Here is a 16,747-nt window from a genome sequence, read left to right on the forward strand (position 1 = left end):
TATAATATTGTATATCTATATAGCTTTATATACAGATATTTTATAGATATATATCCATATAAATAAAATAATTAAATCTTGACAATTGTTGCTTAATAAGCTTACTAGTCCATCAAAAGATGAACAGATAAAAGCTGGTATGGATAAGTGGTTGAATATTATCTATCAAAGAATAATTAAATGCTGTCATTTGTTGCCAAATAAACAGAATTAAAAGACACTGTCAAGTAAAAAAAGGCAGATGCAGAAAAACATATTCTACATTGTCTCTGTGCTATTTGGAATCTTTAAAAAGTTGTCTATAAGTAGACCATTCCTATACATGTAAAGGCTGTGTGAGTTAACAAATAAAACTTTTGGCAAAATGATAGTTTGATTTTATCATTTATGTATATAATTAACATTTTTGAATAAAATGATCTACTGGGCAATTGTGGGTCTTAATGTTAATTACCATTTGTTATAAGAAAAAAACTTCTCTAGTGATCCTTCTACAATATACTAATGTATGGTTATAGCAATATGCCATTAGGAGTAATTTTATTGCTATGTTCATTTAGCAGAAAAATAGTAGTTCCCCCATAACCCATGGTCAATCTAGTCTCAGGTTCTTGGATTCATTAATAATTAAAGGTACAGGTTCTATCTCATGAATATTCCAATAACAAATGTGGTTAATATTTTGCCACTACTACACCAGTGGTAATATCTTACATGTAGGTCACTGTTAGAGCTCATAAGGTGTGGTGTCTGCATCACCTGGAACAGCGGTTGGGCAAGGGTTTTGGGTTAAAGAACACACAGAGATGCGAGTCACTCTTGAAGCAAGAATGCCAATTTTGTTATGTTCTCAGTTAGCTTATACAGTGTTCTCCTTGACTAGTAGCCACGCCTTAGCTCTGGGGATTTTCCACTGCACTCCCCCCAGTTATCAGATGACTAAAATCACTTCCTTGTTTTCAGGAACTAATGAAGAAGGTCAAAACATTCTGTGCTCAGAGCAGCTGCAAGCATAGAAAAACAAGTTGCTTACTACAGCAGGGAAAAGGTCAGAGAAAGTGCAGGGTCTGAGGGTCTTCGGCTTCCATCAACAAGGTTTGTATTTGAATGAGTATTTTCCATCATGTTAAATGCAAGTAAGGTAAGGGTAGAGTTTCAAGTTGAACACCAGCTCAATTTATTGATATGCAAGGACATTCAATGATATGAATATGTGGTATTTTCAACAATAGGGTCTGATCTTCTGCCTATATAGGGTAACAGATTATATAGATAATTACTTATAATGTTTATTGGGAATATAGAACACTTTTGACCGGCGATTCAAAAATGGTAATCCATTTCTGTGGTTTTATTTGGTACCATATGATGTCTAGTTTGAATATTGCCTCCCTTATCATATGGTAAGTCCATTTAAACTCATTTTGGATATTATATATTTTAGAAAGCCTCTATATTTTCTTAGACTTAGATATCCATTTCTTCTATCTTATTATCAAGATCTAAATTCTGTCTTCCATGCCTATTTTTTTGTTTGTGAATTTTTCATTTTGATATTTATTTCAGTTTGAATTTTTGTTTAGTGATTTTATTTCTTTGTACAATTCGACTTTAATATCTTGTATTATTTTCCTCATTTCATTTAGCTGATTGTGGGGTTTTTTTCTTGAGAAAATCATTTGTATTATCACTGCTCAGGTTGTGTGAACAGATAGTGTACCAAATTTCCAGACCTTCTAAGAAACATCTACATAACACATGCCTTTTATTTTTCCAGAGATAAAAGTGATTATACAAGGTTTAGTACAAAAGTACACAAGATAGCAGACATAAGAAAATCTATGTATGAGATTTTATCCCACCAGAAACATTAATATATTTGAAAAATAGAATTTATGAACTAAAAATAATTGTCCTTCCTAGTCCTGTCAAGTTTAATGGAAATGAGTTTAATCTGATTGCAACACCAACACCAGTATCACAGTACCATACTGAATGAGACTCAAAAATAATGGAGACTACTGATACAGGAGAAAACAGACTAGCCCCAGAAAAGACATATCCAGATAGAGAAAGGAAAAAAGAGCAGTCAGATATATCTATTTCTCAAATAACCTCAAAACATCAGTATTCAAGGTCATGGTCAAGGTCAAAAGACAGAAAATGAAAATCAGATAACAAAGAAAAAAACACAGGAGCCAGAGCAAAAGGAAAGGCAAGAAGACATGAATCCAAAGATATGTCCTCTAAAAGACATTAGTCTGAGGCACACAATGACGAAGAACATTCTGCTGGCAAAGGAAGAGAGCAATTAAATTCTTCTGAAAATAGTGAGGAAGGACACAAAAGCAAAGAAAGGAAGTCATCAGGAGGCAAAAATCACTAGATAGATCTCGTGAAAGGCACCATCAAAGTAGAAGCAGGGAGAGGAAGAAGTCTCTGTCTCGGAGTGGAGATCAAAAAATGACTCAATTCTGGAGCAGAGACAAGAAGTCAAGATCTAGAAGCTGGGTTATAAAATGAAAGATTAGAGCCGGGCGAGGGTGGCGCAAGCCGGGCGAGGGTGGCGCACGCCTTTAATCCCAGCACTCGGGAGGCAGAGGCAGGCGGATCTCTGTGAGTTCGAGACCAGCCTGGTCTACAAGAGCTAGTTCCAGGATAGGCTCCAAAACAACAGAGAAACCCTGTCTCGAAAAACCAAAAAAAAAAAAAAAAAAAAAATGAAAGATTAGAACATGATCCAGACTGATATCCAGACACAGGCATAGGGCTAGAAGCAGGAGCAGATCAAGTAGTCAAAGTCGAGATAGAAAGAAGAGAATTGAAAAACTAGGAAGAATTAGCAGAAGCCTAAACTGGACACATAATCCTTGTACCTTCCGAAGCAGAAACCCAGAAATGGATGCTCAGGAAACTGTAAAATATCAAGAATCTTTAGCTAGGAGATTAGAAAGGGCAAAAAGTTACAATAACAATGAGAAAAGGAAATGGTTGAAAGCAAAAACAAGAAATTGCTCCACTACTGCTGTCAGAAACACAAGTGATTCCTCCGAAAGCTGTGGCAGCCCTGCATGCTAAAGCCTTGGCAGAGACTGGCATAGTTTTGCCCATAACTTCTATAACCCAGCCATTGTGAATCCAGTGAAATTTGCTGAGTAAGAGAAAAAGAGGAAAGTGCTCTGGCAAGGCAAGAAAGAAGGCAACAAATCTCAGTCTCGTAAAATATGGGAAAAAAATTAATTTTGGAAACAAGGACCAAAATGTCAAATTGAGGGGGTTAATGGTCATTAAGAGTGAAGCTGATTGTGTTTGAAATGATCTTCATTGATGAATATATTTATAACCTATTTAATGTTGGTGAACATATTCCTAATTGCTAACTCCTTGTATTATGCTTTAATTAAATTGTTTTATTATCTTGGAATTTTACAGTAGGGTTGATGGTGTTTGAAGAAGGCATATTTTCTTGTTTGTTCATGTTTGTGCCTTTGCACTGGAATCTAAGAATCTTGAGCTACAACATCTGTGGTTTTGTTGGTGTAGATATTAGGTCTCCACATTGAAGGGTAGGTGTTCAGTTCTTTGATTGCTGTTACCCCAATCTGACAAGTTGTAGACTGAAAGAACTATACTTATTTTTCAGTCTCAGGACCTTTCTGAGTTTTAGGGTGCACACCCCTACTAATCCTAGATCTAAAGTTCTGGTTGGGACTCTGGGTTCAGATGAAAGCTGTCCTAGTTTGGTGTGATGAATTAGAAGTTCAGTGGAATGATAGGTTAGCATGATAGGAGGTACTGTTCTGGAGTTCTTGTGAGTAGGACATGGGGTCTAGCTCCAGTAAACATGGTAGAGGCAGAAATAGGATTATTTTTGTTTTGGTCAAGAATGTCAAGGATTTCAACAGGCGTGGAAGTTGGCTAAGAGGCAGGGCTGTTACTGGTAGACAGTATGTCTAAAAGTATCCTTAATATACCACAATGGAGGAAGGGAAGGTGGACACAGATAGGGTACTTCAGTCCCAGCCAAGTGAGGCAACATTAGGATCCCTGGCTCAGAGATGTTTCTCAGTTTGGCAAAAGTCACAATAAAGGGAGATGGAATTGGAGGAATGACTGTAGGGGGCAGAGAAAATAACTTAAGTATGAGATTTTACCAAAATCTCAAAATACCTGAACCTCAGTTTCCATGATTTTAAGTAAGGATACAGATATTAGGACATGGATCTCCTGGTGGTTGTGAAAAATTAAAGAATGGACAAAGTAGTTATATGATCATGGTAAACCTGATTTGAGCTCTTTTTTTTTTATCAAAATGTTAGGGCAATCTTGAACTGAACAGAGGCTTAGAAGCATGTGCTAAAGTGGAACAAGAAAGACTTAAAATAACAATTTAAATATAAATTTATTAATTAAAAGTGAGCCCCAAATGAATGGTAGCATGAATGAAGTTGGTGTAAGGCAAATGTTTAATTAAATAAAGATATGAAATCTTATTTTAGATTCTTTGAGATTTTTTATAAGATTTTAAGTGGAACCAATTCTCCCACCCAAAGTAGCATTTTATTCATTTCATTGTCAGTAAAAATGACTTTAACTCATCTGAATGCACTCGTGAGATCTATTTGACAGCTTCATCTTCTGATGAAATTGTTTTTATTACATATGCTTTTACCATATAAGTTTTCTTGCTATTGAAAATCAAGACATGCCCTCAAACAATCTAATTTTGTGTTTTATTTTTAATGGATGTTTTAATGTCAATAATTTGTCAAGGAATACAGAGCGGTTTAGAAACCTATTTCAGAGTGACTCAGAAAATATCCTTTGTTGCTTACGATACTCTAGTGTTCATTGGTTGATAAACATCACCCTTTACAATAGCCACAAGTAATATAACATATCTTTTTTTAATTTATTTATTTATTAAAGATTTCTGTCTCTTCCCCGCCACCGCCTTCCATTCCCCCCCCAATCAAGTCCCCCTCCCTCATCAGCCCAAAGAGCAATCAGGGTTCCCTGCCCTGTGGGAAGTCCAAGGACCACCAACCTCCATCCAGGTCTAGTTAGGTGAGCATCTAAACTGCCTAGGCTCCCACAAAGCCAGTACGTGCAATAGGATCAAAAACCCATTGCCGTTGTTCTTGAGTTCTCGGTAGTCCTCATATCTTGGGGTAAAACTAACCAAAGAAGTTAAAGATCTGTTTGACAAGAACTTGAAGTCTTTGAAGAAAGAAATTGAAGAAGATGCCAGAAGATGAAAAAGTCTCCCATGATCTTGGATAGGTAGGACCAACATAATAAAATTGGCAATCCTACCAAAAGCAATCTATAGATTCAATTCAATCCCCATAAAAATACAACACAATTCTTCACAGACCTTAAAGAATAATAATCAACTGCATATGGAAAAACAGAAATCCCAGCATAGAAAACATCCTGGACAATAAAGGAACTTCCATATGCATCATCATTCTTGACATCAAGATCTATTACAGAGCTACAGTAATGTAAACAGCTTGGTATTGGCATAAAAACAGACAGGTTTACCAATGGAGTTGAATCAAAGACACAGATAATACTCCACACACCTATGAACACCTGATTTTTGACAAAGAAGCTAAAATTATACAATGAAAAAGAAAGTATCTTCAACAAATGGTGCTGGCATAACTGGATGTCAACATGTAGAAGAATGAATATAGATTCATATCTGTCCCCAGGCACAAAATTCAAGTCCAAATGGATTAAAGATCTCTCAATATAAATCAGACCACACTGAACTTAGTAGGAGAGAAAGTGGGAAGTAACATTCAATGCATGGACATAGAAGACCACTTCCTAAATATAACCCCAGTAGCACAGACACTGAGAGCAACAATAAATAAATTGGTCCTTATGAAACTATGGAACTTCTGTAAAGCAAAGGACATGGTCAATAAGACAAAAAGGCAGCCTACAGAATTGGAAAAGATCGTCACCAACCCCACATCAGATAGAGGACTGATCCCCAAAATATACAAAGAACTCAAAAAATTAAACATCAAAATTCCAAATAATCCAATTAAAAATGTGGTACAGATCTAAATAGAGAATTCTCAACAGAAGAATCTGAAATAGCCAAAAGACACTTAAGGAAAGGTTCAACATTCTTCTTAGCCATCAGGGAAATGCAAATCAAAATGACTCTGAGATACTGTCTTACACATGTCAGAATGGCTGAGATTGAAAACACCAGTGATTACTTATGCTAAAGAGGATGTGGTGTAAGGGGTACACTCCTCTATTGCTGGTTGGATTGCAAACTTGTACCACAACTTTGGAAATCAGTATGGCAGATTCTAAGATAATTGGAAATCAGCCTATCTCAGGACCTAGCAATACCACTTTTGTACATACTTCAAGGATACTTGTTCGACTATGTTCATAGCAGCATTATTTGTATTGGCAGACCTGGAAACAACATAGATGTCTCTCGATCAAAGAAAATGTGATACCTTTACACTAAGGAGTACTACTCAGTGGTAAACAATGGTATCTTGAAATTTACATGCAAATGGATGGAAGTAGAAAAAACGATCCTGAGTCTGGTAACCCAGACTCAGAAAGATGAAAATAGTATGTACTCACTCAAAAGTGGATACTAGCTATAAAGCAAAGATAATGAACCTACAGTCCATGACCCTAGGAAGTTAAGTAACAAGGTGAACCCTATGAGAAACATACATAGGTCTCCTTGGGAAAGTGAAATTGAGAAGGTCTTCTGACAAAATTGGGAACATAGGGTTGAGGGAGAATGGAGGATGAAAGAGGAGGAGGCAGAGAGAAGGGGAGGGGGAGAACTTGAGGGAATGGGGTATTAAGATGGGGGAAGGGCTGAGATAAGAGCAAGAAGAATTATTTTGATTGAAGGGGCCATTACGGCACTAGCAAGAAACCTAGAACTAAAAAAATTCCCAGTAATCCACAAGGATGACCTCAGCTATGACCCTAAGCAATAGTGGAAATGGTGCCTGAACAGGCCTTGCCAGATTGACGACTGTCTTAAATGTCAAATTATAGACCCTTAATCCAATAACTGATGGAGACAGGGGCGAAGACCCATAGTGGAACACTGGGCTGAGCTCCCAAAGTTCAGTTGAAGAGTAGGAGGAGTGAGAATATTAGCAAAGAGGTCAAGACCATGATGGGGATACCCACTGAAACAGCAGCTTACCTGAGCTAATAGGAGTTCACCAACTCTAGCTGGACAGAGCAGGAAGCAGCATAGGACCAAGATAGACCCTGTGAATGTGAGTGAAAGTTGTATGGACCACTAGTAGTGGAAGCAGTATTTCTCCCTGCTGCTTGTACTGGCATTTTTGAACCCATTTTCTTTAGATGGATACCTTGGCCAGTCTGGATATAGTGGGGAGGGTCTTGGTCCTTCCTGAGAGCAATGTGCCTTGCCCTTTCTGGGAAGTGGATGGGGGTGGGTGGGTGGGGGAAGGTGAAGGGGAGGAGGGGAGGAAGTGGGAACTGGGATTGGTATGTAAAATGAAAAAAAATATAGTTTGTTTTCTTTTTTAAAGAAAAAAGAGAAAATGCTAGTATAGCCACATTGTGTCTTATTTGACATAACGAATTTAATTTCCTGTCTTTTTTTTCTCTTGGATTGCATGCTCTTATTAAACAAGATTGTCCATATATAGTGTGTGTGTGTGTGTGTGTGTGTGTGTGTGTGTGTGTGTGTGTATGGAGATCTGTTTACATGAAGTAATAGAGTTCTTCATTTTTGTCACAAAAACAGTGATTATCCTTGCCTTTAATGAAATGGAACAGTCACTAGTAATCCTAATAGTTACAGGCTTTTTCTATAGTTTATTATAACTTTAATGATTCTTTGGTATACACAAGTGGAATGCAGTCTATCGATTACCATTTCTTGGTATTTTTACTATTACTTTGTAAGGTATATCTAATTCACTTAAGAAAGGACACCATACATCATTCACTCTTAAAGTGACTAATTTGATCAACCACTTCAGAACCCTGGGGCAATTACAATTTGAGTTCTGGGTCAAATACTTTTAGTAATTCAAACAGAGGCACCTATAATATATATGTTTTTCTATGCCCTTAACAATGAGCCACATCCCCACTGGAAAATTTCAGTCCCTGAAGGTAAGGAAGATGTTAAGTTTTTGTGTCCATTCATTCAGAAAACAGTGTTGATTATTGTAGATTTAAAGTACACAGGATTGTTTTTCATAGGTCTAAATAGTTTAACACTGAATAGTAGTTTAGGATTAATTCTGAATTGGATTTGGTTTGAAGAAATTACTAAATCCAATGTCTCTGTTTCTTATTATCCTTTTGTCTTTCTTTTTTAAAGATTTTTCTTTTTTATTTCTATGTTTTTTATTATTTTAGAGATTATAATATAGTTATATCCCTTCTTACTTTCCTTCCCTCCTTCTATATCCTCGTACATGCAATATAATAATCGTTTATCTATGTTATTCCATATATTCTGTGTTCTTTTTCTGTGTTTAAAATATATATACCTTGTGTATTTGGTTTTGAAATTGTACTTTATCTTGCAATCTTGACATTTTATCTTCTTAATTCATTCTATTTGTAATGTTTTCCTTTGAATTTTCTAATTGTATTATTAGTTTTTTTTTATTTTCTTTTTTTAAAGTTTATTTTTTTAAATAATCTTATTTTACATACCAACCCCAGTTTCCTCTCCCTCATCTCCTCCAGCTACCTCTACCATCTCCCCCCCCCCACTCCCATCCACTCCTCAGAGAGGGTGAGGCCTCCCAACTGGAGTTGATAAAGTCTGTCACATCACTTGAGTCAGGGCCAAGGACCTCCCCTCTGTTTCTAAACTGAGCAAGGAATCCCTCAATAGAAAATGGACTCCAAAGAGCCAGTTCATGCATTAGTGGTAAATACTGGTTCTTCTGCTAGTGGTGTCACAAACTGCCCAAGTCACACAGTGTCACCCACATTCAGAGGGCCCTGTTTTGTATTATGCAGGTTCCCCAGCTGTCAGTCTAGAGTCAATTAGCTCCCACCAGCTCATGTCAGCTGTTTCTGTGGGATTTCTCACCTTGATCTTGACCCCTTTGCTCATAATATTGCACCTCCCTCCATATAATTGGACTACAAGAGTTCAGGTCAGTACTTTACAGTAGTTCTCTACCTCTCCTTCTACCAGTTACTGGATGAAGGTTCTTTGATGGCAGTTTAGGTGGTCATCAATCTAATTACAGCAGAAGCACAGTTAGGTACCATTTGTACCATTAGATTTTTAACTGTACTCATCATTGTGGATTCCTGGGAATTTTCCTAGTGCTTGGTTTCTCACTAACCCCATAATGACTCCCCGTTTCAAAGTATCTTTTTCCCTTGCACTCTCTCTCTCTGTCCTTTAACAAAGTTGATCTTCCTGATGCCTCATGTTCTCCTCTACACTCTCCTTCTCCCTTTCCAATTAGCTACCACCCTTTCATTTCCCTCCAGTCTACCAATTTACTAAGGAGAACTTGTTTACTTCCCCTGCCCAGGGGAATCTATGTATATCTCTCTTAAGGTTTTCCTTGTTTCTTGTCTTCTCTGGGATGGTGAACTGTAGGCTGGTTATTTTTTGTTTCATGTCCAATACCCATTTGTCTTCCTAGGTCTGGTTTACTTCACTTAGGATTTTTTTTTTCTAGTTCCATCATTTGCCTGCAAATTTCAAGATGTCATTTATCACTGAGTAGTACTCTTTTGCGCAAATGTACAAAATTTTCTTTATCCATTTTTTAGTTTAGGGACATTTAGGCTGTTTCCAGGTTCTAGCTATTACGAATAATGCTGCTATGAACATTGTTGAGCAAACGTCTTTGTAGTATAAGTGCGCATCATTTGGGTATGTGCCCAAGAGTGATATTTTTGGGTCTTGAGGTAGTTTGATTCCAAATTTTCTTAGAAAGCACAATACTGATTTCCAAAGTGGCCGTATAAGTTTGCACTCCTACCAGCAATGGAAGAGTGTTCCCCTTAGTCCACATCCTTTCCACCATAAGCTTTCATTAATGTTTTGGATCTTAGCCATTCTGACAGGCATAAGATGGTAGCCAAAAGTAGTATCAATTTTCAATTCCCTGATGGCTAAGGATGTTGACCAGTTCTTTAGGTGCCTTTCAGACATTTTTGATTTCTCTTTTTAGATCTGTACAGCATTTTAATTGCATTATTTAATATTTTGCTATCTAATTTTTTGAGTTCTTTATATATTTTGGAGATCAGCCATCTGTCAGATGTGGGGTTTGTGAAGATTTTTTTTTCCCACTCTGTAGGTTGTTGATTTGTTTTGTTGACCATGTCCTTTGCCTTACAGAAGCTTCTCAGTTTCAGGAGGTCCAATTATTCATTGTCGATCTCAATATCTGTTCAAATAATGTTTTATTTAAGAGTTGGTCTCCTGGGCAAATGCATTTAAGGTGACTTTCCAGCTTCTTTTCTATGAGGTTCAGTGTGGCTGGATATTTCTTGAGGCATTTTATTCATTTGTACTTGTGTTTTGTGCTTGGGAATAAATATGGATCTCTTTACATTTTTCTATGTGTTGACATACAATTATGTCAGAACCATTTGTTGAAGATGCATTCTTTTTTCCATTGTATAATTTTAGCTTCTTTTTCAAAACTCAGGTGATCATAGGTACGTGAACTAGTATTAGCGTCTTTGATTTAATTCAATTGATCCACCTGTCTGTTTTTGTGCAATTACAAAGCTCTTTTCATTACTATGCCTCTATACTAGAGCTAGAAGTCAGGGATGGTGATGCCTCTGGAAGTTCCTTTATTGTATTTTGTTGACTGTCCTAGGCTTTTTGTTTTTCTATATGAAGTTGAGTACTGTTCTTTCAAGGTCTGTGCAGAACTGTGTTTGGATTTTGATGAGAATTGTATTGAATCTGCAGATTACTTTTGGTAACATTGCCATTTTTTATTATGTTTATCCTACCTATTTAAGAGCAAGAGAGATCTTTCCATTTTCTAGTATCTTCTTCAGTTTCTTTCTTCAAGGGCATAAAGTTCTTGTCAAACAGGTCTTTCACTTCTTTGGTTAGTGTTACCCCAATATATTTTATGTTTTTTGTGGCTATTTTGAAGGGCGATATTTCTCTGATTTCTTTCTCAGCCCATTTATCACCTGTATATATGAGAGCTACTGATGTTTTATTTAGAGTTAATGTTGTATTTTACTACATAACTGATGGTGTTTATCAGCTTACCAGTTCCCCGGTAGAATTTTTGGATCACTTATGTAAACTATCATACCATCTGCAAATGGTGAATGTTTAATTTCTTTCTTTGCAACTTGTATCCCCTTGAACAACTTTTGCTTATTATTGCTCTAACTAGAACCTTGAGTATTATATTAAATAGAAATGGACAGAGTGGACAGCCTTGTCTTATTCTTTATATTAGTGGAATTACTTTGTGTTCCTGTCCACTTAATTTAATGTTGGTTCTTGGTTTGCTGTATATTGCCTTTATTATGTTTAAGTATGCTCCTTGTATCCCTGATCTCTCCAAGACATTTAGTTACCATGAAGGAGTGTTAGATTTTCTCAGAGTACTTTTCTGCATCTAATGAGATAATCATGGTGTTGTCTTTCTTTGAGTTTGTTTATATGGGGGATTATTACATTGATGGATTTTTGTATGTTGAACTTCCTTGCATTTTTGGGATGAAGCCTACGTGATCATGGTAGATGACTTTTGTGATGTGTTATTTGTTTTGGTTTGCCAGTATTTTATTAAGTATTTTTACATCAGTGTTCATGGATGACACTGGTCTGTAGTTTTCTTTCTTAGTTGAGTCTTTGAGTGGTTTGGGTACCAGGGTAACTCTTTCTTTGTGATGGCAATAATGTTCTTTTTGTTTCTATTGTGTGGAATTATTTGAGGAGTATTGGCATTAGCTCGTCTTTGATATTCTGGTAGAATTTTGCAGTGAAACCATGTGGTTGTAGCCTTTTGTTGTTGTTGTTGGGAGACTTTTGATGACTGCCTCTATTGCTTTATGGATTATAGGTTTATTTAAATTAATTGTTTATCTGCTCTTGATTTAATTTTGGTATGTGATACCTATCCAGAAAATTGTTCAATTCCTTTCAGCTTTCCAATTTTGTGGAGTACTGGTTTATGAAGTTTGACATGATAAGTCATTGGACTTCCTCTGTGTCTGTTGTTATTTCCCTCTTTTCATTTCTAATTTTGCTAATTTGGATGTTCTCTCTCTGGCTTTTGCTTAGTTTGGATAAGGGGTTTGTCTATCTCATATATTCTCAAGAAACCAACACTTAGTCCAAGTGATTCTTTTTTATTGCTTCCTTTGTTTCCATTTTATTGATTTCAGCATTCAATCTGATTATTTTCTGGCATCTACTTCTCCTGGATAAGTTTGACTTTTTTGTTCTAGAGCTTCCAGGTGTGCTGTTATTTCACTAGTGTAAGATTTCTCTTGGTTCTTTATGTAGGCACTTAGCGATATGAACTTGCCTCTTAGCAGTGCTTTCGAAGTATCCCATTAATTTGGGTATGTTGTGGATTTTTTCCATTGAATTCTAGGAAGTCTTTAATTTCTTTATTCTATCCTTGATGAAGTGATGGTTCAGTTGAGCATTGTTCAATTTCTGTTCACTTATACATTTTATGCATAGTGTTATTCTTAAATTCTAATGTTATGTCATGGTTATTCAAAAAGATTTAGGGATTATTCCAATTTTTCTGTAACTGTTGAGGTTTGCTTTGTTACCAAGTATGTGATCAAGTTTTAGAAGGTTTTATGAGGTTTGCGTGGATTGATCTATAGATGCCTATTAAGTCCATTTGAGTCATAACATCTGTTAGTTCTCTATTTCTCTATTCATGTTTGTCTGACTAACCTGTCCAGTGATAAGAGGGGGAGTGTTTAAGTCTCCCACTATTAGTATGTGTGCGGGTTAATGTATGATTTAAGCTTATATATGGGGCATAGATGTTCAGTATTGAGACATCATCTTGTTAGTGTTTCCCTGTGACAAATATGAAATGTCCTTCCTCATTTATTTTGGTTAATTTTAGTTTGAAGTCTATTTTGTTATATATTTGGATAGTTACACAAGCTTGTTTCTAAGGTCCATTTGATTGAAAAAAATCTTCCAACCCTTTACACTGAGGTAATGTCTGTCTTTAAAGTTGAGGTGTGTTCCTTATATACAGCAAAAGGATAGATACTGTTTTCATATTCATATGTTAGCCTGAGTCTTTTTATAGATGAATTGAGTCCATTTATATTAAAAGATGTTAATAACCGGTGATTGTTAGTAACTGCTATGTTTGGTTTTGTTGATGGTGGTGGTATTGTGTGGGTTTTTTCCTTCCATGGGTTTTGCTGGTATGGGAATATCTATTGCCTGTGTTTTTGTGGGGGTGGCTAGTGTTTCTATCTTTTTTATTAAATTCCACTCTCAAATCATGGATTGACTTAATCGTTTCCGTCTACCTTAAGTTTGCTTTTTTTTTCAAGTTTACTTAGTCATTTATTCTCGTTTAATTCTTTTTCCTTAATTTTTATTGAGTTGTTTTCATTTTGTGCTTGTTTAATTTTCATTTTGACTTTGTTTGATTTGGTTTAGTTTGATTTTTCATCTGTGAAATAGCTCTAGCCATTCTAAATTTACTTTGTAGAATAGATTAGCCTCAAATTCACAGAGATCTTCATGCTTATGCCTCCCAAGTGCTAGAATTTGAAGAATTACTTCTGGACAGAATAGGATTTCAGATACACAATAGGACAGATTCAGACATAAAAGACCTCTAAACGAGACACACTATGTTTAAAAAATTTACATAGGCTTGGGAGAGAAGAAAAAGACTAAAGAGACAGTAAATGTAATATATAAAAGTACAGACATAAACTAAAGGAGTAAAGATAATCAAATAAATATTAAACTTGTAGAAAAAGTAGTAGAGAAAGAAAAATAAGCCACATAAAGATGGAATATATATAGAGAGTCTGGATTACGTATATTATTGTGTTTTCTTTGAATTTTTTGACTGTGAAGGAGCTAAGTACAGAGAGACATTTCATTGTATGGGCAGCTAAGCTAAACCAACCTATATATTTTAAAGGTATCTTGATTTCAAAATATGGGTCTAAGGATTTGTTGCTTTGGAAAAGTTGTTATGTTTTTGTTTCAACAGAAGATGAGAAACTGTGGATTAATTCCAGACTAATGTGGTTTGATGGACCAAACCCAACAGAAGGTCACCATAAACACCTCCCAAAATACTTTACCCAATAACAGCAGGAAGTAGTTTATAGAGAACTGCACCCAAATTCTCTATATAATTGTTTATAAATGTTTCTTTACATTTAAAGGGAGACATGCTATAGAGGTTTGTATTGGTATGGATCTTTATAAAAATTTAGGGTCAACTTTGTAATATGTATATTTGTGCTCTTGGTTAAGATGTGCAATATGTAATTAAGAAACATAGGTAGATAGTGATAGTCATCCATAATAGCAAAACATATAGTCATGTTAGTTAGGTTTGCTAGATATATGGAGATAAATTTCAGTTAGCTAGACAATCTTCAAATTTTTCAGAAACCTTCAGAATATGGTATTTAAAACTTTTAAGAATTCAGGACTTTTTTGACAATGAGACACATCTGTTCCTGTCAGCACCAATTACTTCAAGAGGAAGATGGGCATCAAAGAGGTTCCTTATGGAGTCTGTTAGCTATTTGGGCAAGAAACTGCTCTTGCCTGAATTGTTTGACTGGACTTGCAGAACCCAGAGACAAATGACTGATGAAGTTGCCTAAAAAAGGTGAGACAGTATCTTGGGATTCCTGCTTCATGAAAGAATCTGCCAAACATTCTGCAGAACATAAAACAAAGCAACTTATGGACTTTCCCATTACATGGAAAAACAGATCTTCAAATTTCCTGCTTCATGGAAAAGTCTGCCAGATACTATAAACCTATAGGCTGAAGATGGATACTCCAACAATAAAGAAGAACTTTGGATGACTGTACAGGCAGCAAGTTGTCTCTGTCAATTCTAGAGTTTTGTAAGTTGCTTATAATGCACTTCCTGTTTACTTAGGTAATATAATATCTTTCTTGAGTCTTTTATGGAGTTGAGGAATTGATTGTTGTAGTTTTCCTTAGTTACCATAAAAGATAAAGTAGATATAAATATTATAACTGTAATTCTTGTTTGATACCTGTTTTGTTATATGTAATTTTACTATGTTAAAATTAAAACTTTCCTTTTTATTTACACAGAAAATGGGAGGTGATGTGGGATTCCCTTCTGTATGCTGTGATTATCATTGATTAATTAATAAAACTGCTTTGGACCTATAGATGGTCAGAACATAGTTAGACAGGGAAAACAAAACTGAATCTTGGGAGATAGAAGGCAGAGTCGGGAGAAGCCATGTAGCCATAACTGGAGCCTTGCCAGTTAACCACAAGCCTCATGGTAAAGTATAAAATATGAGAAATGGATTAATTTGAGATGTAAGAGCTACCCAATAAGAAGCTTGAGCTAATAGGCCAAACAGTGAATTAATACAGTTTCTTTGTGATTATTTCAAGTCTGAGCAGCCAGGAACAAATGAGCAGCCTACTATAATACTTGATTAAGGAAATGTCAGAGATGAAGGGCTTGGAGGGTGTATAAGCTTGTGTGTGTTTTCTCTCTGTGTTTCTCTTTCTATCTCTCTGTCTCTGTCCCTGTTTTCTCTGTCTGTCTATCTCTCTGTCTTTCTTTCTGTGTAACAGGAAGAGTGAGTATATATAGGTATGATGAGGCAGTTCCCTTATTCTGTTAACATGATATTCCTTCCTTGCCATTATGAATTTTCTCTCTACAACTAGAAGCACTAAACTACTCTTTTTTCTTTTGGTCATTGTATTTTATCACAGCAAAAGAAAAGCAAACCTACACAAGGATGATAACCAACCATGCATGTTTCCTCATGGATAAAATTCTGACTTAAGGAAGATATTCAGTTATATTAATAGTGTGTTTTTATCTTTCTTAGCATAAGATACATAACTCCGAGATAGTTCTTGGAAATTTTAACTTCTAGTGTATACTATCTGTATAGTGTCCTCTCTTTCAGCATGGATGGAAGCTGAATTTGCCATGATATTGTTGTCTTGCTTATGTTATATGTCATGTGTCTCATACTATTTACCTTAAAAAAGGAACACAAGATTAATCTGATTTAATTCCATGATGACTGTCACTTTGGACTCAGAGTTCAGAGTAAGGAAGTCAGAAGTTAGAAACATGAGAACAATATGGTGAGTTGTTTATGGCATGAAGATGGAAAGTTTCACATAGCAAAGAATGTAGTTAATCTCCTGTAACTGATAGTGACCCTGACTGATAACCAGTAAAGAAATGGATACATCAATTCAACAATCACAAGAAACCAAACTGTTCTTAGAAGAATTAACTCGCTAGGACACTCTGCCTCACAGCCTCTAGGTAGAACTCTGCATGAACAATACTTTGATAGTAGCCTTGTGGTAATGAAACAAGAACAAAAAACCTGGTCACAGCCACTGGATACTTTATACACAAAATCTTGGAGATAATAACTAATACTTTTCAGTTGTAAAACTTGTGAAAATTTATCATGTAGACATAGAAAACTCATATATAAAGTATAGTGTTGTAATCATATATATATA

At 35.7% G+C, this 16,747-nt stretch overlaps 1 pseudogene; it reads left to right on the forward strand.

The window, feature by feature from the left end:
* The first annotated feature begins 2,011 nt into the window (after positions 1 to 2,011).
* LOC121436867 lies at positions 2,012 to 3,313 on the forward strand (annotated as a pseudogene).
* The last annotated feature ends 13,434 nt before the right edge of the window (positions 3,314 to 16,747 follow it).

The sequence above is a fragment of the Microtus oregoni genome, unplaced genomic scaffold (assembly GCF_018167655.1).
Source record: "Microtus oregoni isolate MIOR12 unplaced genomic scaffold, Mior012 000050F_004, whole genome shotgun sequence".
Taxonomy (NCBI): Eukaryota; Metazoa; Chordata; class Mammalia; order Rodentia; family Cricetidae; genus Microtus; species Microtus oregoni.